Raw genomic sequence first — 26,480 nt, forward strand, 5'->3', positions numbered from 1 at the left:
TGCAGACAAAGCTTGTTTATATAATACCTGTGCCCTGCCCCCAGAACCTGTCGTCTTAAAGTGGATTATGGAATACTGGGTCCTCTTTCAAAAGGGTTCCATAACTTTGCAGCACTCCTGTCTTTGCTAGTTGTCTCCACTCTGTATAGATTCTTTTCTCCAAGGCATTTCTAGGTCTGGATAGAGTTTGGCCCAGGATTGTAAAATGAAGGATTGACAAAATCCCTTCATGCATGTTACTCCCCATCGCCATACCCCCATTTTTACATGATTCTGTATTCAGTGGCTTTAGATAACTAACAGACATACCCCACACAAAACCCCATTATTCCTCAAGTATTGCTGAGCTGATCAGAACCACTGAGCACCACTTAGAGAAACTTTCAACCCAAAATTTCAGAGTGGCTCAGGGAAGCAGCCCATTATTTTGGTATGCTGGTCTTATAGAGGAAAGCACATGGTACGGCACTGTTTGACTAAAACTCCCCTTTTGAACACAGGGCCTTTTCTTCCAGTCTCCTTTCAAAAGTATTCACTATTATCAGAAGCCATTTTTGACTATTGCCTGCTTGTGAGCAAGAGTGAGGCCTTGTCTACACTACAAAGTTCTGTCAACAAAAAAAGGCAGCTTTTGTCAACAAAACAGTGAATGGGTACACACTGCAATGCGACTTTTAGTGGCAAAAATGCCCTGTTTTGGAAACAAAATAAAACCATCCCAACAAGAGAAGTTTTTTTGCACAAATTTTTTGTTGACAAAGTGCCAGTGTTGACACCACGCTTGATTTTAATCGGCCTCCAGGAGGTATCCCACAGTGCCCATCCTGACTGTTCTGGTTAGCAGTTTGAACTCCACTGCCCAGCAGCCAGCTACACAACCATCTGTCCCTCCCCATTAGGAGCCCTGGGAATTTTTGAAATTCCATTTCCTGTTCGCTCGGTGTGGAGAGGTCTCGTTGCATCTTCCCTGGTGCCCATGGTGGCTTATCACAGCAAACGCTCTCCCACCTGGACCACTGCAGAGCTGCTGGAACTGCTCAGCATATAGAGAGAGGAGGCTGTGCAGTCCCAGCTGTGCTTGAGCCATAGGAATTTTGATACTTATGAGCAGATTTCTCAAGGCTTGTGTGATAAGGGCTATGATTGGGACATGCTGCGGTGCCAAATGAAGATAAAGGAGCTGAGGCAGGCATACCATAAGGCGAGGGAGGCAAATCACCGCTCCGGTGCTGCACCCCGAGACCTGCCAGTTCTATAAGGAGCTGGATGCTATCTTCGGTGGCAACCCCACCTCCAAGAGTCCTGTGGTTACTTTGGCGGGCCTGGAGGTGCCGTAAAGAGGACCTAATCTAGAGGATGAAGTCATTGATGATGAGGTAGAGTTCGATGATGATGTGTAGCTCCCAGCAGGGTCGCCTGGTGGGGCAGGCAGCCAGGCACTGTTCACCACTCCGGAGATGTGTAGCTAGTCTCAGCAATTTCTCTCGGGTGAGCAAAAAGCAGGAGAGGAGACGCCTGGTAAGTGGCTGTGGTTTGTGTAGTGCGGAGGTGGGTTCAGGGTATAGAAATGTACAAGGCTGGCTGTGTTTCTGTGGGCTGGACATTTCCCTGTACAACTAATCAGTATGTCGGAACAGGGTGTTGATGAACGCCGAGATCAGACAGGAATCCTCCAGAGAGATCTCTAGGAATGTTTCCTGGAGGTTCTCAGCAATCCTCTGCTGAAGGTTCCTAGGCAGAGCTACTTTGTTCCTTCCCCCATTGCAGTAAATTTTCCCACGCGATTCGGCAATCACTTGTGCAGGGACCAAAGCAGCACACAAGTGAGCAGCACAGGGAGAAAGCCACAAGCATGTAGTAGGTGTACCCTCGCTTCCCTGCTTATCCTCAGCAGTGACTCAGATATCTGCTACAATGACCCCCGCCTGTGGAAAAGTGTGGGAAAAAATTCTAAAATTCTCCCTAGTCAGCTGCACCACAACCTTTGCAGAGTGCTCTTTTCCCCCTGCATGTAGAGTCCCCCTCCCACTCCCCCAACACTCACCTTACTTTGGGTGTTCACTGAGATGTGTGCTTGCCAAGAGTCAGTGAGATAGTGACTGTTATGTTACAAAAAGTGTATTTTACTGAAATGTTTCAATGCTGTGCGTGAACTTAATCATCCTGCAGGGTGGATAAAAATCAATGATTTATTTAATAAATAAATGTTTTTCCCTCCTCAAAAAGCATTAAAAAAAATGTGATTTAAATAAAATTATCTGAAGATAAAGATAAGATTTCATTGCCCTATAATGTATCATGGAATAGGGATTATAAATTCTAATTCTATAGTATGGGACAATATATTCATGTAATGTTTAAGAAAAGTTTTATAAATGAGTTCCAATATTTTATGGATTAGAGACACAATCCTATGGAGTTCCAGGGGCTTCTGTACAGATTATTTAGGTTAAGCTTTCTATTTACTCAATGGGACTCAGTGCTCAGTCTAGAAGATACCAGCAGAGATGCTTAGTTTTGCAGTTCTCAAAACTGTGGAGTTGTGTCTCCAGAGATAACATGCTTGTTAACAACAAAATTGTTTTTAAATAAATTATATATAGAGGTGAGAAATAAATCTCAACCCTATTCTCCCTCTTCAAATTTGTGTACACAGAGTCAATCCCTTACCTCTCTCTAAAAGTGCAAAGTTTCAAAAACTTCAGTAAAACAGAAGATTGTTGGGGGCAGAAGAGATCTGGACAAGAAGTCTGGAGATAAATGTGAGAGTAAGAACCACGCAAGAAATATGTGTTTGCTGCTGATGTTTTAAAGAAAGTCACACCAATGAACTGGTGGAAGTCACTTAAACACTTGGATTCAGAGACTGTTGAAGTGATAATCTCACTTTTAACAGCAGTAGCGTCTTCTGCCAGTGTAGAAAGAATATTTTTCTTCTTTTGGACTACCTCATTCCACATTGAGAAGTCGTTTGGGACTTGAAAAAGCGGGAAAGCTTGTTTTTCTTTTCCAGATTATGAACAAACAGCAAAATGAAGGTGAAGATGACTGAGTTAGCTGCAGAAGTCAATATTTTAAAGTTTCTCATGTTGACCTGGCTGACAGTCCATTTAATTTCATTTAACTATTTTAGTTAAAAACAATTTTAACAAAAACAAACCTGATTTTAAAAAACTTAAATGTTTAACTAAATTCAAAAATTCATATGCTTGTTCTGTTAAATTATAATAGGTTTGATGTTGAAGAAAAAAATCCAGTTGTTTTGTTTTATGTAACTAATTTAAATGTCTCTCCGGTGATGTTCTCCTAACACAGCATGATAAAAAAATCCTCCAAATATTAATGATTAATTAGTTGAATTGGAGATATTTATGAAGTCATTGGGAGGTGAACTATCTGCTTCAGTTACCTTTGGTAAATGAAATAACCAATCATTCATTTTCTGGTATAGCTGTAAAACTAACTTGAAATTTTTTCAAAATAAAGCACTGTTTAAAAATATATAGTGTGTACCTTCTAAAAATGAAACCTACATCTGCTCTGAGTTATGAAGAATATGTATTAAGGTTATAACAACCAACAAGAATGCACTTTTATGTAGAAATTCATGATTAAATCAAGTCTTCCTGACTAGTGATTTAAATCAAATCCACCCTGTCCTTCTGTGCATTGTTCCCTCTGTTTCAGCAGATATGGCCTTGATGGACATGCCATGCACACCAGCCGAGCGTCTCTGCCAGATAAGAAAGCACCCAAGATGGAGCAAAGAATGTGTTTCAAGAGATACTGCACTTCTCCAATGCAGAGAAAAAGGAGCACAAAGAGTGGAGAGAAGCTGAAAGGCTAAACAGAAAGAAAAATTAGGAATTTATTAAGGATGCTACTGAGCAGATGTCATTGAGGAGCACAAGCAGATGCTGAAGTCCTTAATAATGTCACAGACTGAGCAGATACATGCCTACCCTCCCCTACAGCACATTCAGTACTCTTTTCTGTACCCCTCCGCCCGCATAGTCCTTTCCACTTTCCGGGACTTCTTGGTTGCTTCACTCCACCCCCTCGGACAACTTTCAAAATGGTAGCTGGATCTACATGCAGCTCTGAAAGTCTGCCCTTCCCCATTCAAGCGTGCGTGTGTGTGTGGCTTCTTGTGCAATAAAAGCAAAGTTTTTGAACAGTAACTCCTCTTTATTTGTTTCCTACAAATTAAGATAGCAGGCACTACCAATACATACACAGGCAGTTTAATCATTTGCTTACTGGAATGTAAGGCCCCAAATGTCACCATTGCTTCCTAGGAAAACTACATGTAATGTAACATTGCAGGACTAATCACAGAGAAATACTTTACTGGTTCTCCTTTTCAAAGCCTCCCTGATTCGAATATCCCCTCTCTGGATATTCCCCTCTGATATCTCTGGTATCCAGCTGCTCAAAAATCAAACAGCCAAGCGGTCTGCCTCAACACTCCACCCCTGAGCTAACCTTTCACCCTTAGCTTCACAAAGATTATGCAACGTACAATGTGTGGCTATGACCATGGAATATTAACCTCATTGAGGTCTAACCTGCCATAAATGCATCGCAAAGCGCACCCTGAATCTGCCAAAGGCACATTCCCCTGTCATCTGGCACCTACTCAGCCTGTTGAACTGCTCCTTACTGCTATCCAGGTTTCCCATGGAAGGTTTGATGAGCCACGGCTTTAAGGGGTAAGCCAGGTCTTCCAGGATCACGATGGGCATTTCACCATATTGGAATGTGTGCACTTCCACACAGTTAGAGAAACCCATTTCTACAAAGCCATTTCCCAGAGTCACAGTCCTTCGTAGCAGGATGCAATTAATTGCCCTGCACACTTGCATTAACGCAGCCCCAACAGTTGACTTCCCAACTCCAAATTCATTTGCGACCAACTGGTAGCAATCTGGAGTCACCAGCTTCCACACAGCATTTGCCACACGCTTCTCTACAGACATCAGAATGAGAGCTGCCCTTGTGCCGAAGTGCTGGGGTGAGCTCCACACACAGTTCCAGGAAGGTGGTTTTCTGCATCCGAAAGTTCTGTAGCCACTGCTCATCATCTCACACCTGCATGATGATACGATCACACCATTCAGTGCTTATTTCCCGAGCCCAAAAGTGACAGTCCACCATCTGCAGCTATTCTATAAATGCCAAGAGCAATCTAAAGTTGTTCCTATCCATATCACACAGCATGTCAGGCAACTGGGAGGCATCTTGACAGTTATCAGAGCATAGGAGAACAGTGCGGGATCCATCCAGTCCCACAAAAATGCCAGGGTGCACAGCAAATAAGGACCATTGAAAGATGCCACAAAAGAAAGCTGGAAGCCCATGGAATGCTGGGACAGAAAGCAATGCATAATGGAACACTGAGCTGAGTCCCAAGATGTGCCATCATCTGCTCCGCCTTCCCACAAGACCTAGCGGCAGAAGGTATCAAGCTGGATTGTGGGATAGGTACCCACAGTGCACTGTTCACACTGTCAATGCTAGTGTCCCAAGTGTGGATATGCTTTGCTGACAGGGAGTGCATGAGAACATGCAATACCAAATTTTTATTATAGCACTTTGAGTGTTGACATAACTTTTGGTCAACAAAACTCTGTAGTGTAGACAAGGCCTGAGTAGTTTACTACAATTATTTCCCTCACCAATAACCAAGCAACTGTAAAGCTCAAACAAAACCTATCTGACAAGACATTTGCCCCAAGCTGCGGTATTGAAAAAGTTAGCAGCTTTAGGCTGAAACAGGTGAGTGATTAAAGAGGGGGGGTTTATAGCGAAAGTAAGTTTGCAACCTTCACTATATATGTTTCCCATCTCCTACATACAGTTCTCTGATGACAGAGTATTGTTACAGCAACATAACTATCAGCCAATGCCCCTCAAGCGTCGGATTTTTTTCAGGGTATCTCTGTGACTAAAGAGGAGATGGCACTTTTGAAAATCCCACTAAGCACCTAAATATTTTTTTAAAACTGGTACCAAGTGCTTAACTTCTACTTAGATTTCTCTACTCAGACTTGACAGAAAACAGAAATTCCAGGCCTAAACTTTAGAAAGTGATCAATTTTTGCAACTGTGCAATAGAGCCACCATTTGAAGCCAGAGAAGGGTGGAGGGGAGAAAGAGAGTTACTCTGACGCTCGGGGTATTTCTAGGAATAAGTTCAATTACATGCTTAGCTACAATACAGAAACTACTGCTCACAGACGCAAGCTTAAACCTGCTGTCAGAGGTATATGAAAGGCATACAGACCAGGGCATCTTCTTCTAGAAGTCTGAAGGTGCACTAGGAAACACGTCACCTGTATTGGGCTATTCCAGTACCACACCAATCAATCAACCGGAGAGGTAGGCCGTGGCAAGTTTCAGTCCTCTTCGTCTATTGCTAATGCACATTACTAGTGTGTGTCAGCCGATAAGCAGCAAGCGTCTAAAATTTAGCCCCTACAGTCTGTTCAGGTTTTGTTGGTTTTTTGCGGGGCAACAGTCAAGTACTGGACTTTATTCACAGTTTCTCCCCAAACTGCATTAATTTGTTCTTTATGTATAAAAAGCCTATTGGAACATTTGGGGTAATGAATTTTATGTAATTAGACAGAGCTGCAGGCACCATCTTTAGCCAACTCGTTGTCCCTAGAGTGTGATAAATACCTCTCTCAGGAGTCCGGTTTTGCAGCCACCATCTGCATCAATGAATCTATGTCCTAAGTTAGAACCTGCAAGTCTTGCAAATTCAGTGTCCCTCAATACAAGACTTTAGTTCAGCCTTCAATTATGGAACTGGAAGTTATTTAACTTGCTCTGGTTAGTTTAAGGGAAGCCTTATGATCATATCTAACTTAAAATTAATTTTGAAACTCTATAAGTCAACAGTTTGCCATCTTCTACTATTGGAACATGCCAAAATCAATTAAGATACCATTCGGGGGCGGGAGGGGGAAGAAGAGGCACACAAACAAAAAAATCCAGCAAATTTGTTTCCAACAATACTTAATGCAGTTTTTCCTCCAAGAACGAAATTGGTTTCATGGCTCTAAGATCTAGATATTATATAACCATTAGATCCTCCTCAGCACACAACGTTTCTGCTCTTGGATCAAGAGTCCAATGATGTACTGAGCTAGCATACACAAGACTGAGGCTAGTGGCAGCCTCCATATAGTAGCACTGAAGCCTAGAAGAAAGCGCTATGGCATTTCATCATCTAGTAAATTCAAAAGCTTGTAAGCAAGACTAAACACTTGTCTACACTGGCAGTTTACAGCACTGCAACTTTCTCACTCAGGGTTGTGAAAAAACCCTCCTGAACACAGCAAGTTTCAGTGCTGTAAATTGCCAGTGTAGACAGCTGGTAGTTACGCCCCTCGACCACACAAGCCACGTAGACTAGTGTAGACTAGCCCTTAGGCACTGTTCTCTGCTCTGTCACTCACCATGTGACCATGGACAATGGGAGTTGAGGGATAATCCTTGGTGAAGTAACTTGATAACCTATGGATGCCTGTCACTATTATTTCTAGTGGTGTCAATCTATCTGAAAAATGTATTGAGCCAATCACAACTGGTTTTACCATTTCATTAAGTTTAAATTTTTCCACCTTTTTGTGCATGCTAGACAGTTTTGTTTATCCATCACATTGCGTGGCAACCCTGGAATTTCCTGCTGGTCAAAATGCCACCATAGCACAGGACATGACAAACGAACATTTATTCCGAAGTGACACCTGTGGTTTAGGAGTGACTGAAGTAAAGCCAAGTCTTAGATGTGAATTAGTTACCTGCCTCACAAGTAGGATGTTTACCATATGTGCAGTCTGAATACTTGTCTTTTTAACTTGATACTTGTACATTTCTAATGTTTCCTAAATATTTAAGAGGATATGAGGCAACAGCCACCCTTGAGGAAGTTAACTTCAACAAAATCAGAACAGGATTTCAAGCAGTTCAGGAGACAAAAAGGGGCTCCAGAAGTCAAATGGAGACACTACTCACACAAAAACAAGACGACAGTATTTGGCACCTTATTTTTCTGAAGAGATCTGCTCTGAGAGTTTTCTGAGTCAAGATCTACTTACCTTCTGGATACCCCACCACCACATCCCCAAACAAACAATATGCTTTTATTACTTCTTAGCCCTATTTCACACTGTAGAGTCAAGATTGTTCTTCTACCAGTGATGGAAGTCCATTTCATAACAGAAATGTAAGTGTTCCCTTTCTCTCGCTCTCCTCCAACCCTCTTCCCATTTCTCTCCTGCTGAGAGACCAAGTGACCAGGGGAGACAGCGAAGCTAGTTGCACAAAAAACTGTCAAAATGCACAAAACTGATTGTAAGGGAAAGTCTCTAGTCTATCCAGTCACCTTAGATGTTAGAACAGGCAAAACAAAATCAGATAGAAGTGTAACTTTAAATCAGTGATCATTTTAATTACAACTCCAGGGTCAAATTCAGTTTCATATCTTCAGTGTACCCATGTTACAACCCTGAGCTAACAGTAAAGCAGTGATCTGGCCTGCAGCATATTTTCTATTGGAAGTGTGGCAAGGAGAAAATGTGGGGAGACTTAGCAGTGCTGGAATTTGAAGATGGCCATCTTTACTTATAAAGTAAGAAAGATTAATCAGAGAAGGGCACATTGATCATAACCATCCATCAGCCCTTATTAGAACTTCATTTTCAGTTTATTATAATAAGGCACAAATCTATAGCTGGGGTCAGTTCCTGGACGCAGAACATCAAGACTGCTATGCATCAGTTGATACAATCAAGGTCTCTTTACTACCCGAAAATAATTTTTAAAAAAATTTCTAAACACAAACTGAAGAGACTCTATTGAGAAGCTACTCCTGTGACCTAGTCTGTATTTGAAACATCAGCATCTTCCACAGAGGTGATAAAGGAATCAACAGAAGGATTCAGCTTGGAGAGAAAAAAAAAAAAAGTATTCAAGAACTTCCAGTGACTTCCGTGTTGCTATAGGTTGAAACTACATGTCCGCACTAACTTGCTGAAGTGCTATACATAGTCAACCTTCCTGTATGGATGTGAGCAGGACTCTTATTATAAAAAAGGGACATAAATAACTCAGAACATTCAATTTTGGAATTACAGAAGAATGTTAAAAATTAGCTAGATAACCCAAACCACAAATGATGAGGTGAAAAGGATGAACTTTGAGAACACAATTACTGCAGACCCTAGGCAGAAGAGTAACTTTCTGCTGACCTATTGCTCGTGGATTGCAGAGCAACTTGATTCCAGCACTTCTACTATCAGGCAAGATCACAGGCAAGTCAGAAAGAGGGAAAGAGCCAGCTACATCAAACGGACTAGTATCCACAGGAGAGTGAATGCTTTATAATTCTGCCACAAATGTGGGTGATGTTGACTGCAACCTTCCAACCTCCATAATGGAGGCCTCACCTGAGCAGAGTGTTTCCTGCTGCAATGTGACTATATTACTATTCATTTAAGTTTAGCAGTTCCTTTAAGTCAAAGCTAGCTGAATGCCCCCAACTAACCAGGGTTTTAAAGGTAAAACACATTAGACACAAGTTAACTATCTTTGAAGTGTTCTTTCATTAGATACCACTGGTACACCCTGGTTTGCTAGAGATCTGATAATGCATCGTTACAGTACTAAATAATACAGCTTGCATTAAGGGTTCTGGTTCTTCACAATAATGCCTCCTGGAAACAGCGGGGGGGGGGGCGGGAGGGAGGAGGGAATGTTCAAATAATTTTGACTCCCATTTTTCTCCCTGCAAGCTTCCAACACAATTCTGAGGGCCCATTCAGCATTACTTTACTGGGCATATGTCATGGGTTGTATATACCCCATGCTGGCTCAGAAACCAAGGGGTTAATGCAGGTACTGCAGTCCAATGCTGCTGACTGGCAGCCTCACAGCAGCTGGGAAGACAAAAGGGCTGGGAAGCAGAGGCATGGGGCCACTGCCAGAGGAGCAAGCAGGCTGGAGAAGGGAGGCCACTCAAAGACAGCGCCCTGAGAAGGAATGACTGGACCAACAGGCTGAAAAGCCTACAGAAACCAGGGGAGGTAGGAAGGAGCTCAGGGCACAGCTGGAGTCATTGAGTCCTGAATCTGCCTGTCTGGCTTCATGGCCCTGAGCTGGACCCCAGTTGGAGTTGGTAGGGGAACCCAGGCCTGCCAATGTCCAGAGAAACTTATGAATTGAGTGGGTTTCCAAGCCCCCTGGTCATGACCAGGACCAGCTGACCCCACCAGAAATAAGGAGGAAACCCACACACCCCAGTGGGAGTCAGTCTGCTCCCCTTGCCTAACTGCCCCAGCAGACTGAGTGAACTCCAGTGCAATGTTCTGCCTGCCAGAGAGGGTGCTGTAGTATTGACTCACCAGCCCACAGCATAGTTATATTTGGGCTTAAACATTGCAGCCCAAGTGTCTATACAGGCATGCAGACAGAAAGGGGAGCTATGCAGTATACCATGTGATAGGTAACTGCCTTTCAATTCCCAGTTACTCAATGGTACCATTGCTCTTTATAGAACATGGTGTATGTGCCAATGAGTTCTTTGATGGCTGCAGAGTTCAAAGCCCGAGTGACAGTCCCCACAGGTAGGGCACACCCACGCACTAGCAATGCTCTGAATCCGAGAAGCAGATTCTTTCCTCCTCTGACGCCAGTCATCAAAACACTTGATCCAGTCTACCTTGCAAAGCCTCGCTCCATCTACAAAAGCCGACTGCCAACCAGAACAATATTCTGCACTTCTTTCCCAATCAGCTACAAAGATTCCAAAGGATACTAAATCATCTTTGCGAGCATCCTGAAATTTGCACAGCAATCTGCCTCTTTTTCTAGACCCTTCGTGAGCCTCAGAGCACAGCACACGCTTCGGGATCCTGTAATCCAGCATTTGCTTGACATGTCCAAACCACCCGAGTCTTTTCTTACTAATCGCTATTCCCATGAATACCAGCATGATTTTAACACTTCCACATTTCTCACCCTGCCATCTTATTTGAAGAATTTTACACAAGCATCTGATATGAAAACTGTTTAGTCTTTTGGTATGTTTGGTGTAAGTCATACATGTTTCTGAGCCATATAGAAGAGCGGATAAAACATATCAAATACAGATTTCCACTTTAGGTTACAATGTTTTGTTGTTCCAGGCGCTGTCTTGCAAAAGACAGAATTTTCTGGCTGCTTTGCTACTAATAAGCTCAGCATCAAGATCTACATTGCTGGTAACAGTAGAGCCCAGGTAGCAAAATTTGTCAACATCTAGACAAAAATACCATCTAAGACGATATCTGGAACTGGTTCTGAAGAGCCTTAGTACATGATAAGTCTTCAAGTTTACTGATAGCCCAAAGATTTTGCACGAATCAGAAAACTTGTTAAGTTGTTGTAGGGCATCAACGCTATGATCCACAAAGGCTGCATCATCTGCAAACAATAGGTCTCTTGTGATGGGCTCTCCTTCACCTTCGTTTTAGCTCTGAACCTTGCAACATTAAAGGAACCTCCATCATCTCTAGTGCTAAGATAGACACTTCTTGAATATCATGGAACGCGTGTTGAACCAGGAATAGGAGGTAAATATTAAAATGTAGGAGCCAGTACACAGCCCTGCTTCACTCCATTGCTGATGTTAAACGAGTCAGACTCTTGGTTTTAACACATTACAGTTGCCTTCATGTCATTGTGTAAGAATCTCACAAGGTTTAGCAATAGACATGGACAACCAAGCTTCTTCTGAACAATGTAAAGCCCTGACCGACTAACTATGTCAAAAAACTTTTGTTAAATCTATAAAATACTCCTAGGGGAATTCTGTGCCACTGCATATGCGCAGAATTTATATCCCCCGCAGATTTCTTTGCTTCCTACACCCATTGCTCCTCAACCGCAGGGGGAGGAATCACTGTGCAGGGAGCTGCTCCCTCATCCGCCCAACCCCTGTGTATCCAGAACCCCTGACAACTCCCACTCCCCCTGCACCACCTCAACAAGCCACCTGCACCCAGATCGCCACCCTACCGAGCCCAACCAGCTGCACCTGGATCCCCACACCCCCAGCAACATGACCCCTCACTGAGCTCCCCACACCCAGATACCCTGCCAAGCTCTATCCAACCACACCCAGATACCCCCCTGCTGAGCTCCAACCACCTTCACCTGGACCCCCCTGCAGAGTCCCATTACCATTGCACCCAGAACCCCCCCACCCCAGCCCCTGTGCATCCAGATCCCCCCCCTGCACCTGGACCACCCACTAAGTCCCTCCACACTTGGATCCTGCTTTGCTGAGCCTGCCTGCCTGCACCTGGCCCGGAGGGGCAGGGCACTGGGGTGTTTCTGGGGCAGGCTTGTTTATTGCGCTGTGTCAGGGCTGGGTACAGCCCCACTGCTGAGTCCATGTCCCGAGGAAAGAGGGCTGCATAGTGATCTCCCACCTCTGTGCAGCCAGTGACCTGTGCTCCCCAATGCCAAGCTGGAGCCTCCACATTTAGAAGACAATTAAAATTTGCAGAATTTTAAAATATTGTGCACATAATTTTTTGGTACAGAATGCTCTCAGGAGTAATAAAAGCCAGGTACAGTGGAATATGCTTCTCTACACTTTTCCTGTAGTTGTCTTACAGAGAAGACCATGTCTATGGTGGCCCTTCCCAAGCGGAAGCTACACTGAGAGAAGCTACCCTGACAGCCAAAGTTTGAAGTCTTACACCGTATTCTTTTACCTGGATTTTTCCCACAATGTTAAGAGGCAATATCCCTCTCTGGTTATTATAATCACTTCTGTCTCCTGTGTTTTTTATAGAGTTGGATGAAAAACATCCTTAAAAAATCTTGCAGAACAGTTTTTTTTTTCCTTCCAACAGAGTAGCAATATCTCATGCAATCTTTGCAGCAAGTCTTGTTTGCACATTTGTAGATTTCAGCAGGTGAACAGTCAGACCTGAAGCTTCATTGTTGGGAATCTTTTTGATGCTTTGTTCAAATTCTTCTAGTGTAGGTTTGACATCCAGCAAAGTCATAACTTGAAATCCAGGCAATTCATCTAACACGTTGGTCTACTACAGACTCCCTTGAGTATATATCATTTCACAGTGCTCAACCCACCTTTCCAGTTACTTCCCTTTATAATATTGCCATCCAGATCTTTCAGTGAAGCTGTCTTGTGCTTTATCAGCCCAATGGGCTTTATAAAGCCCTCATACAACTGCCTACCGTCCCCTGTATCAGCCACCTTTGGATGCTGTCCCAGAGACCGAGCCAAAATTCTTGAGCACACCTCCAGGAATCTATTTGAACAATCTTATGAGCTTCTCTTAGGTTGTTGAGCGAATCATTAGTCACTAAGGATACAGTAATCCTTAGCTCATTCAAGGATTTATATTCCCCCATCTGTCCCCCTCTCTATGTACAGTTTACTTGTAAAATCCCTATTGAGTTAGGATTTACTAATTAGTTCATTATTGTTCATTAAAGTCCTTCCAGAGCAGGTCTCCATGGGTTTACAATCCCAGAAACTGTCTACTTCAGATTCCTGTAGTTTCAAATGTGTGTGTCGGGTTTGAGTTACCGCTTTAAAAAAAAAAAAAAAAGTATGCAGGATACTTTGGTTGTATTATAAATGTAAATTTATAGTCTTGATATCTTATAACGCTTCTGTCCCCTCCCAAAAAGCCACATATTTGAGGTTATTGAAGACGGACAAGTAGTATTTTCTTCTACCTTCTGTTGAAGTGTGGATAACTTTGTAAGACCAGCCTAGAAATAAAAATCCTCTTCAACAATTCTTGGCATGAAGAAAGGAATTGTTCCATCTTTCTGTTAGTCCCTTACAGAATATTACACCAGTGCTTCTGTGGTGGCAATCAGCTTCTGTGGTGTGCTCTTTAGATATATTTGAGATCAGAGAAATAAAAAGAACAATTAAGGCAGCTTTGCCAACTATGATTCTCAAGTCAGAGAGTTCCCAGTAAGCCAGAGCTACTAGACAGCAACCTCGGGACTTTCTGGGATCGATTAAAAAAAAAAAAAAAAAAAAACCCAAAACACAGATATGCTAGAGCCTTCCCTGCCACTTAGTTTTGATCCTGCTCCTTCTCTAGCACCACAACTCAATAGAGGAATGCAAAATGGATGGGGGAAATCCCATGTTGGCTCCAACAGTTTCTTTTACTCCCTTTAACGACTGCCAATTAGTGTTTTGGGTCTGAAGTAACTTTACTGCCAACACAAAGAAAAAAAAACCCTATACTATTTAATGTTTAAGAAGCAACTTGTCTCTTCATACTTCATGTGATGTTTTATGAAAAGCAAGTTTATTAAAAAGCCTGTGATTCACTTAGCAATTGAGAGCAGTATTTTGGTGATTTGTGGGAAGGGGTGAGAGTCTTGATACACACATTTGTAGATACTGTATGCTTTTAGATAGCTTTGTACAAGACAGGCCCACATAAAGGTTGGCAGGAACAGCCTTAATAGAATTGTCAAATGTTAGTTCACAAATACATGTGTATGAAAGATTGATCTCTGATCTAGCATACTGGACTTTGCATTAAATGGAGGGAGATTTACCTGATTGGAAAGACTGAGCTCTTTACACAGCAACAAGTGGTCAAAGCTTTCTCACCAGCTGGTGCTGAACTAGCAGATATGCTGGCTAAAAGGTTCTGAAGAGATGTGCTGTTCACGTTTTCTTAAAACCAACACTCCAGGAAGCCTGAATTGCAGGTCTTCACTGCTTGTCTGGGCACTTACCCTTGCTCTGTTTTACCCAAGTAATAATTTGACAACTCAAGTCAAAAGTAATTCTGCATTTAAGGGACAGAAAACTGACATTTGCTGACTTTACTGGAAGGGATGGTGAGTAAAGAACCATGGCTATTTTCACACTCATTTCAGTAACAATTGTCCTAATCCAAGCAGGAGGGGCTGGTAATAGTACCTGGAAACAGTCGGTCCTACAACCTCTGAAAGGGCAGGAGAGCTAGAGGATGGGGCATGAAGATGAGATGGTGTCCAACTATAGCAGCTGGTAGGTCCCAATTTGCTAAGTGATGCAACAAACATTTGTGCTTTTATTTGATTCTACCTATTACAAGGTAACTCCTGGATGTGAACCATTTTACTGAACAGCAGTGGTGCTTCTTTCAAGCAAACCTAGAGCCACAACCCTTTTCCACCCATGTGAAGGAAAAATGTTCTTGAGGAACCCATTTCCCTTTCAACCATCCAAGGGGGTTAAAATAAGTGGGTTAGTGGTAGGAAGGTATAGTGCAAATAAGTCAAATTTCAGTGTCTTAAAGAAAAACATAGATACTTCTGCCAACATTATTCTAGTTACCTACTGTTACTTACATTACTAGAAGCATTAACACTGTTACCCTCTAGGAAGTCCTGATGCATCAAGAGTTTTAGTCTAGAATTCTGACAGGATTCAGAAAAGTACCATGTGCAAAAGGTTGGGGGAGGGAGGAGCAGGAGGAAGAGGAGGATGAGCCATAGCTAGGGTAATATTACTATAAAGACAAACTTGCATGACTGAGTTGCATGTCAAAGTGACCTAGAGATTTTTTTTTAGAATGGTTGGTAGAATAACCAGTACCACAGGTAGCCCTCCTCCAGGAAATAATGGCAGCAGACAATGCATCCAACTTTATCTTTGAGCCCAGTTTTCGAACTAATTCTTGTGTCTACAATGGACTCCTAAATGCTTAGGCATCCTGTCTTTAATTAAGTTTAGGAACGAGTGTGCAACATGAGGCCTAAACAGATTTCTATTGCAATGGATTAGCTTGCATGTTACTCCACAGAGCCCTGCTCACCCACCATCAGCATCAGAAGAACTTGAGAATTCTGCTTGGGTCTCCCAGCCAAGATAAAGCCTTAGCCAAGCTCCCCTACACACAGACACTAAATTCTGTGGCCTGTCTGGGTTGACTCCAGCTTGTTTGACCCAGCAGCGTGGCATTAATAAAACATTTATTTTTTTTCCTAGTGGTTTCCTCTTAGACTTGTCATTTCTAGATATTTTTGCAGTGGATTTTTTTGCTCTGACACGCTGAGGCACAACTGACCTTAACCACTAGAGCTTGGACATAGACAAAGTTCCTCTTGGGAACTTTACCAGCTTAAATCGCTTCCAAGTCCGCAAGCCATTCCATGTTACCTAGAACTATATGCCATTTTAGTTTTGCAACAGAGCCTTTAAGTCAGGTTAAATTGCTCCTAGATACTGTAAGACAATATCACAAGATGCTCAAAAGGGAGGGTGAGATGACTGGACACAAAAGACCTGAAAAATTCTAGTCTCTTCACAACCAGCTGGCTTTGTAATGACTACCAGCAGTTTTTCCTCCATTCGTAGGAAGAGAAACAGTTAAATGCATGTCCAACGTATCCAAGACTAAAAGATTAGTACAGCACCACATTCTTCAATCCTGCTGATGCAGCAATTGGCAGAACCAGCTCTACCTTATAATGCCATGAGAAAGTTACCTGAACCACAACCCTGTTGTACTTTGCAAGTTTCATCATACTAAATATTTGATTTCCACCTTACCATATAGGCTGCACACCTCTAGTATCAGCTGTGCTATTCTTCAGAATTGCTCCTTTGACTTTAAAACTTTGACATCATAAGTTTTCATCATAATCCACCTTGATAGCAAGGATTTCAAAGCTTTTTCTGATCAGAATATAAAACAAGTGCAATTCTCTTCCTGTAATATTCAGCCCAGTTTCAGTATCTCTATAAGGATTTTACTTTAGGAGCTTAATGTTAGGCTCCTTTTTTTGGGAAGTCTTGAATTTCCAGTTTCTTCCTTACTGTTCTTCCTATATATTCACACAGAGTGACCACTTGATTTATCTGGAGTGCTTTGGTATCAGAAGGAGGATGGAAGAATTATTTCCCAGTATATGAAACCATGTTGATATTTAGGCGTTATACCACACACAAAACTCAAGTCTGCTGCTTGCTGAAAGCCTTCTATGATATTCTGCCCCCCAAGGAAGCAGTGCACTCAATAGGATCTCTTTCCTGTGTAGAGGCAGTTTAGAAGGGGTGTTAGGAAGACAGGGGGGAAGGGGGCTAAAAATTAGAATATGTATGTTACACAACTTTTAGAAGATCTGGACACTGCTCATTAACAACTCCCACTAAGGCCGATCCTGTCTAAACTGCCACCCACACCACACTACAGAGGGTGTAAGCAGCAAGTAGCATTTCATCTCTTCTGTTGCTACAGCTGAGTTTTTAGCCCTCCTTCTCAACTCTCATGAATCTTTCAAACAAACAAAATGGGGTTCAAGTGAGGTATTGCTTAACTGTCAAGGGCTGTAGTCTATAGCAGTTTGTTAAAACATCCTGCTAAATAAGAGACAGTGAAAGCCTTTGATTCACGTAAGTCAAATACAATCATCACTGTCCTATTGTTTCTGATCAGTTGTAAAAGCCAGGTAGTTTCCCCCCTAGAAAGGCCACGCTATGGATAGCTTCAGCTAGAAGCTTACTTCCCAGAAGAGCTAGACATCCGCTAGCTAGTATTCTAAAAATAGCACCTTAGTCAGGGGCAGCACAGGAAGCAGGTTAAGACAGCCTCCCAGTACATGGCCAGGGCATCCAGGCAGGGTGGTACTTGGGTGGCTAGACCTGAGCCCCCCACCTGTGGAACCCCAAGCTTCCACTGCTATTTTTAGCATGCCAGCTCAAGCAGAGCTAGCACATGTCTACCTGCTCCGGGAAGCATGCTTCTAGCTGTAGTGTCACCATTTTCAGATCACTAGAAGTAGAACAACCAGAAAGCAGAGTAAAATTCAGAACCCAAGGGCAAATCAGCCTCAACTTCTTTAAATGTACTTATCTGTCTGTTTCATGACTCCCTGGTGCTCAGAAGTTCAGTACCTTTAATAGAAGACAAAAGACAAATCCAAGTTGACACTATAGTTCATGAGTTCTTGCAGGGAGGGTTTCTTAAAGCCACTCTTCATAAAGAGATTGAGACAGCTCCTCCATCAAGACAGAGTGGAACGGCAGGTCTTGTGTAGTTTAGGCCCTGCAGGCAAGATCTGGGTGTGTCAATCTGGTAGATAAGCTCAGTGGCTGACTCTTCATAAAACAGCCCGGGGGAGGAAGCATAAAGATCCTTCACAGCCTGTAGCCTAATGGTTAAGGTGCTCAGCCAGGCTGTGAGAGACCCTGGTTCAATTCCTCCCAGTGAGAAGAAGGGATTTGAACAGGGATCTACCAACCTTAGAAGTGAGCACCCTACCCACTGAACTACAGAATATTCTGATATAGGTCTGTCTCCATCACTCTTGTTGAAAAGTAGAATATTAACTAATTAAAGTGAGCCAAAGAGAGAGAGAAAAAAAAGTCACTCTATAGTCCAGTGGATGGAGCACCCACCTGAGAGATGGGAGACCCCAGCTGAAATCCCTTCTTGTCAGGCAGAGGAGGAAACTGAACTAGGGTCTCCCACATCCCAGGTGAGTATCCTAACCACTGGACTAAAGGTTATGAAGGATGTCCTCCTCTATCAACATTTTGTACAGAGTTAGGTACTTGAGCTGCCTGACTCCAGGAAAGGGGTTCCCAGCTGTGGACTGCAAGCAGAGATAGCACTGAACTCCGCGAGAGGGGTGGAGTAAGAACACATCCTTTTCATCAGCATCTCCTATTGGCTAACGTAGGCAAAGCCTCACCTCGCATGTTGCCTTTTGGGGAATCACATTCTAAGGTGCCTATTTCTTCCTATTTCTGTTAGTCTATAAGGTGCCACAGGACTCTTTAACGCTTTTTATTTCTCCCTAGTCTTTGTAGAGGGAGCCAAGGAACATAACTCAGGCTTTGCAGATCCCATTGATTTTCCAGGCATTGAGAAGTTAAGCATTGCAACACCCCTTGTCACCAGACCATCATCTCACCTCATAGTTGTGCTGCATCAGAATCCTGTCATTGGAAAATCTGTGTTCAAATGCTACTTCCACTGGCAATATGCAAAGTGAGTGTAAAATGCAGAGTTACAGCTGGGGGGGGGGGGGGAAATAAAGCAGTCTGACCCACTGAGAAGTCACTTATTGATACAAGAACAATTGCTCTATAAAGTGCAAAGTCTTGAGTTATGATAAAGGAATCCATTCACTTCTCAGGCGATGTTGGTAATAGTAATGCAGAAGAATCACTCAATGCTCAAGGCACTTCTAGTTTGATAGGAGTATAACATACAGTAAAAAGAAGTTAGCACCAAGACCCTCCTAAATGGATTTTATTAACAACATACAGTTGAGCTAGAACAGAGACCAAGCACCCAGTGATACTTTCCTGAAAGGCAGTAATCATAAGGCTAAGCCATCAGGAGTTCCCCTTGCACAGTGTACTAAGCTTCTGAAATTTTAGCTTTTTACAAGTTTACATCTATGCATGTATTTTGACATAACCACTGATTCCTCTTCTGGAATAATGTTCAAGAAATTAAAATGTTACCAGTATAGTAAGCGACACCATCAGAGCATTTAGCCTCAGTCCCCATTCCCTTTTCCCCATCCCAAAGTTTTAGTTAGGAGTGAAGGGTAGTTTTGGTGTGTGAATCTTAAAGTTCAATAGCTCGGTTGAGATTAGTTTCTAAACATTTTAGAGATGAAGGGCAAAAGTCAGAATTCAGGCAACTTATTGACTTCATCTCTGGGATGTTTCAGAAACCAGTAACACTGACATTTTTAGGAGGATAGCTAAAAGTTAAACATTTTATATGCACCAAGGAAAGCATAAAAGAAATGAGAGTTAAATCATCCATCTGGTAAGGTTAAGGGGGGAAAAAGGGACTACGAAGGTGGAGCAGGAGTGGAATGACGAGGCTTTGAAGCACCCAATTCTTTGCCAGCAGTCAAAGGGTTTTCATATATGAAAAATTCAAGCAAGCTGCAAGGCAGATTTCTGGAGACTCCATGGGATTCAGTCCAATTGCTACTTCCCAATGAAAAACACGTTTTGAAGTTAGGCAAACTGTCATCTTAATTGCTCCAGAAGCAGAGAGTCTGTCTGTGTCTCTCTCTCTCTCACACACACACACACACACACACGTACGTACGTTCGTTCGTTCAGGGCAAGAGTTTCAGGATTTTGTATAGCGATAGCAATCAGCACTTAAAAATTATTTAGAAGCTATTTAATGGGTTGATTTTTTTTGAAAGTGCCACTAAATTATTTGAGTTGTGAAACAATGAAGAAAATTAGGAGTACCACTCTTAAAAGTGGCAAGGCTGCAGCTAAGATGGCAAAAAAAAATAGAATCCCTAGATTATGGGCAATAGAGACCCTATTACATTACCAAACACTGCATTTTCTCATCGTGGTGATGTAATGGAAAGTGATATTGCAGAAGACTACAGCATCATTCACTCCTGACTCAGTTACAGCCCACAGCAAGCACAAGCTCATATTCACAACAACATATCCTCATCACTACCCATCTTTACATTAGTCTTTTTGACATTTGTGTCCCCTACGCCTACAGGACAGGAGTACTTTGGTCAGTCTATTCAGCAAATCGGCTGAATTATGACAACCACAACTGTTGCTTTGTAAGACAATTTCGTCCAAGCCTGTCAGAGCTTTGGATCGCAGGCTCCTTTTGCTCTCACTGGACGACTGAGCATTTCCTCCACAGCATGCTCAATACAGCCTGCCAAGAAAAGTTTGATTTCCTATTTTTTTCCTGCTGAGAGCTAGTAGAAACTGGCATCGATTTAGGTTGGGAAGAATCAGATGCCAGTTTACCAGTAGTTTAAGTAAACATATGTTTACAATTACCTCGTTCATCATGACCTACTTGTGTGGAGTTGCCTTTTTGGAACTAGTTCATGTTTACTGACTCTGGGCTCTGAACAAAGCTGAAACGTTAAAATTTACTGTTACTGAGAGAGCCATTGTATCAGCACCCTGCTCGAAAAGTTAGGGCCATATGATTCTGAGACATGAATTGATACACAATGCTAAGACAAACACTACACTGGGTTTCTCAGGGAAAGCTGCACTCTGAGTAGAGCCACTGTGTCTCCTGGCCCATGGTTAACCCTAGTATGCTGGATAAGATGAATATAAATGACCCTCCAACACCACCACAAAAAAGGTTCTCTTCAAACAGAAAGGAGGTGCAGATTGTGTTGTGTGCTAGCTGGTCCTCTGAAGAGCTGTATCTGCTCGGACTTGTCCCCAGCAGTCAAGAGGGGACATCTCAGCCTACATTTTAAGCTACCTAAAGAGCAAGCCCAAAGCAAACTACCACAAAGACCACAATAAATACGACATTTCATAGGGTCAGACATCTCAAATTTCAAAAGAATAGTTTCTTTGCTTTTCCTAGCTTGGGCGCTGATGGGAAAGAAATTCTTATGGGAGAAAAAATTCTATTTTTTACATTGAAAACCAGTTCATGCATCCCTAGTAATAAATTAACATAGAGGGATAGAATGGAAATGCCAAGAAGTTAATACAGCAACACTACCACAACCCATTAAGTTATAGAACATTACCAAATGGTGTTTAAATGTTTACCCAGTCTAACTTCAAGCAAACATTTTGAAGTAAAGGAATCAAGTTTACAGCAGTTTTTACTAATCCAGTGAAAGCTTTACCTAGACAAGTCAAATGATTGAGTACATCCACAGTCCTACAAGTGCAAGTTAGTACAACCCCTTAAAGCCCTCTGGTGTTACATTCCCTTGTATGACTGGCAAGGGGGCTTTGCTTTGAAATTCTCCATTCAATTAGGGACAACCACCTCAATATATACAGATCTAGATTTGTTGTGTCTAAGTGGAAAGCCTCAGAGAAGCTGGTTGTGGCTCCCAGCCTAGAGCTGCTCTTCAGTATACCAGCTGCAAACAGTCTCCAATTGGACATCTGCTAGCTGGGGATTGTCAGATAACATCCTCCCCCTCCCTACCAGTGTTGCAAGGGCTGCTGGAAGAGATGGCACATGGCCTAGCTATACCATCTCTATGCCAGCTGGCGACTCCCCATCTTGGAAGAAACCTTCAGCTAGGGAGATCCAGCTACTTTTAGCCTTTACACGCCAGTGGACTGCAATTCAGGATCTGGCCCACAGTTCACAGGAAGACTTGTAGCGATTCTTGTTAGATTCAAAGTCATTTAAGTATGCATGACACAGGGTTGCAAATGTTTGCTCTACATATATGACTATACCAGCTGTGTTCTATGAACAGAACTGAACTACAGATATCCATTTTACATTTAAGTAATGCTTTCAAAATAAATACAAAAAAACACCACTGAAAGCAAGTCACGCCTGGGTTAGAGGTTGAAAGCCAACATGCACAACAGTAGGGGAGAGGATATTTTGACTGACAAAAACCAAGGAAACTCACTAGAACATGCAGCCAGAGCAAACAAGATCTACTTTAAGAACAAAGAGTGAAAATGAAGTACAACATTAGCAGGCGGGGAGGAGGGAACAAACAAACTTCAGGCAAGTGTAGGGGTCTGCTTCCATACATTAGCATTCAGAACAGATGTTACCAAATGTTACTTTTTAGTCTGTTTGCTGTGTGTTGTGCAGCATATTTAAAAACTAGACTGATATCAAAACTTGCTTGGCTCAAAGATTAAGTTTATTCATTAGACTACAACTCTACATCTTGAGACCAAAGGCAAGAGAAAGAGAGGAACATGCTTCTTGAACAGCCACATCTCTTCCATTCAGACCGTGCTAGGGAAATGATGTGTATGTTCTGAGCATTCTGGATGTCCCTTCACTCCTCTTCCCCCTATCTAAATGAACTAGACTGAAGCAGCAAGCAGGGCTGTCATTTACACCATTTAATGTTTCAGGCACACGTCCTTCTTCCACTCAGGTTGTCTAATCTCCATACTTTTTTTTTTTAAACCTGTCCTCATAACTCACTCCTTTTAATCCTGGGATTAGCCCTGTTGCCCTCCTCTGTACCTTTGAGTGCTGTAAGTGCAACTAGCCCATGAATTTAAGAATAAGTCAACCTGAAATCTTGTAACTGCTTACTGATCTCATCTCCTACGAAAGCTTTGTTCAAAAGATCACTCAAGCACCTCTGTGAAGCGATACAATTTCACTTGACTATTAAGTTCAATTTAGAAATCTAACATTCCACTCCCACCCTCTTCATGGTGCCAATTGTTGTTTCTCACTTGACATGAGTAAAATCATGAACAAGCACAGAATTGCTGTGTGAACCTTGATCAGTATTGCTTTGACATACCAGCAACATATGTTCCCAGTTCAACAAATCAAAACATTTTACACAAAACACCACTGCCCATACAGTGGTGCTCCCAGGTGCTGAATCAGCACTTTCCATATCACTTCTAAAATAAAATGTTATGTGGATTTTAAGGGGGGCAAGGGACTGGCAGTTTAAATCCAAAGCAAAAGAGATTTTGCAATAGTGCATCTGCCAAACCAATTAACTGCAGACTTTCTTTTATAAAAGAAAACGTCTGTTAGTCTATAAGGTGCCACAGGATTCTTTGTTGCTTTTACAGATCCAGACTAACACGGCTACCCCTCTGATACTTTTATAAAATGATACAGTTTAGGTCCCAGTTTGCAAAATGGCAAACGATTATAAAAGGGGAGTCCATGTGGAACAGCTTTCTGCTGTTCTACCTCCAATCATGAGTCGGAAGTGGGGGAGGACAAGAGGGCAGAAGGTAAAAACCTCTCCTTCCAATCCAAGTCTTATTTTACACAGAACAGGTTACAAGAAGCTACCCAATATTACCCAGAGGCCAACAAAATGCTGTCCCACACCAAATGTTCAAATATTCCCCTTACTCCCAAATACTTGTTTTTGCTGCTACCATCACCGAGTTACAAAACAGAAGAGAAGGAAGGTGGCAGCATCCACGAGCGGCACTTTTGTAAATTGTCCTGTGCCTCAGTGTACCGAAAGAGAAAAAAAATGCAAGGAATAGGATTTCAGACCTAAACTTTTAATATCTCCGGGAAAAGCAGAGCAAAAGAAACAGTTTAGCTTTCCTGTGGCCCTGTAAAAGCAGCTGCAATGCCAGATAAATACTTAGAAAGTGCAGGCTAGTAAGTACAGCCCACCCCCCCCCGAACTGGTGCAAATGGAAAATCAGGCTGGGAGAAGAACCATGTTCACAGATGGATTAAGAATAGGATTTATTTTGTGGCTCAAGATCCCCTCTGATCGCTGCAGTCCCAGCCTCCCCGCAACACACTTTTCTTCAGGGCTTGAAAGGATCTCACGTCTGACAACGGAATGGTTCAAATACGTGCACAGGCTCAATGACTCCCCCAAGGGGCTAATAAAGGTCCAAACGAGGAGAGAAAAGAGAACACGGCAAACTACTAACAACTGATTCGCAGCATTAAACTCGCCTGAAGTCTTGTCACCCGGGAAGGGAAATGGAAAGCGGTTCCAGTTTTCCAGCCCGGTTTAATCGGGAAGTTTTGAAAGTGACCAACTAAATCCGAAGCCAGAGAAAGAGAATTGCACACTCCTCCCCCAGCTCTAATCTCAGCTACTAAGGACCCAGCACACAAGCTCCCTAGCTGATCTATATATACGCACAGGCGCGCTGTCCCCTTGCAATTTAGCCCCATTGCCTCTGGCGTCCTCCCTCACCCCAGCCTGTTCTGGGGCGGAGTGGGAGTGCCTAAGCCAGTGCATTTTGCATTTGCAGCTTTGGACCTCTCTCAACTGTTTGCTCCTGCAGACTGTCCACCCCCCGAGATTCCTCCGCTTTCCCCCTTGCAAGAGACGCATGCAGGGTATTACATGCCCACCCTAAAGTGGCTAGGGTGAGCATTGGACCTTCGCCCCCCGATTCTCTTACCTGCTGCCTGCGGTTCCTCTTTCGCCCTCGTGGCCTCCCTCCCGCTGCTCAGGACACCAGCGCTGCCCCCTCCCCCTCTTGAGAGCTTCTCTGTGCGTCTGGCTCCTTCTGTCTCGCACGCTCCGATCAAGTTTTGTTGCTGTTGTTCTGGTGGGGCCGGGAGCAGAGCAGGCAGCGGGGGATGCTATGGGGAGTCGGGGTATCTTCGTAGCGCGGAGTGGGAGAGGCGGAAAGTTAAACTCCCAGCGCACACGCCAAAAAAACTATACGGTGCGGGAGGGATTTGCAAAGAAAACTTCTGCCCGTGCTGCTGCTGCGGATCCTGCTCCTGCTCCTTCCTCCAGGTTCCTGGTATTAACACGGGGCTACGTGCCCCTGCTGCCGAGATCTTGCTTCGTACTCAGCTGACTCTCCAGCTTAGGATGCATCATCTCCACCGCCCCCCTCCCCCTTTAATAGGCTTTAAACCCACCTCCCACCCCGGCACCGCCTCCTTCACGCAGCCGCAGCCCGAGCCGTTCCACGCCCCAGCCGGCCGCGGCCGGGGACGGGCCAGTGCGCTCCGCGGGAGTTCTCCCGCCCGGCCCGGGCTTTGCTTTCCAGCCGCCCTGCTCCCTGCGCCAGCCGCCTGCCAGCCTCCCTCCAGCCCGGCTGCAGCCGGAGCTGCTGCCGCTGCTTCCCGGCTGGTCGCTGTGCTGACACAAACGCGCCCTAGGTTTGCCCGAGCTCGGCCACTTGCGCCCAGCACCCCGGGCCCGCTCACAGTCGCGCCGCTCTGGGACTAAACACACACGTGTGCGTACACGCCGAGCTGCTGCCTGCACCCGCCACTAACGCCGTCCACACGCACCGAGCCCAGGCTCACTTGCATTCCGCCGCACACGGTTTCAGACTCACACTCACCCACCCAGCGCAGCCTCTCACACTTCTGTCACACGCAGACACTCTCACTTGGCTCTGGCAAACCCACAGCTATGCATTGCTGGCAATCATCCTCCTTACACTTACTTTGCACGCACATGCACTGGTGACACAGTGACTTGTGCTCACTCTCACCATCACCACTCACACACACACACACCTTACACACTCACTGTTCACTCTCACCATCCCTGCTTACATACACACAACTTTCTCATGTATATTGTGCCAACAGAAATATTCACACACACTGGGATGAGGCTTGCCCAATGGATAGTAATGCTGTTTCACATTTAGACCAGGTAGAATAAATGCAAAAACAGGATAGTTAGATTTGTGCTCTGCAAGAAACTGAGTGCCATTAATGAAAAAGGAGGTTGAAGTGCTGCTGTGCAAACAGAAAAGCCAAAAAATGCTTCAGTAACAGCCGGAGTGACTGGACCAGCCTGGATTAAACGGACCAGGCCACACTTCTTAGCATCTATGCAAAATTATCCTAATTAATGACAATAAAATAATTGAGAAGGGATATTAAATCTTGTATTTCAGACCCTAGAAAAGTCACGTTTTCTGTTTAAAGATTACACTGCTCTGCAGCCAAAATGCTTCTGAAATAAATGTAGGCCAACTTTACTAATTCTGGGTCACTGAGAACGAA

The 26,480-nt window shown here is 43.5% G+C and overlaps 1 protein-coding gene across 3 annotated transcripts in view; it reads right to left on the reverse strand.

The window, feature by feature from the left end:
* GRB10 (growth factor receptor bound protein 10) overlaps positions 1 to 26,480 on the reverse strand; it is a 244,450-nt gene that overhangs the window by 180,249 nt on the left and 37,721 nt on the right. For 2 of the 3 annotated variants that reach the window (XM_039524492.1, XM_039524490.1), the window contains exon 1: positions 24,902 to 25,333. The exons of the other annotated variant lie outside the window; for it this stretch is intronic. The gene's annotated coding sequence lies outside the window, so the exon portion shown is untranslated. Of the gene's footprint in view, positions 1 to 24,901; positions 25,334 to 26,480 lie in introns of those variants that run through there. 3 annotated transcript variants of the gene reach the window in all.

The sequence above is a fragment of the Mauremys reevesii genome, linkage group 2 (genome assembly GCF_016161935.1).
Source record: "Mauremys reevesii isolate NIE-2019 linkage group 2, ASM1616193v1, whole genome shotgun sequence".
Classification (NCBI taxonomy): Eukaryota; Metazoa; Chordata; order Testudines; family Geoemydidae; genus Mauremys; species Mauremys reevesii.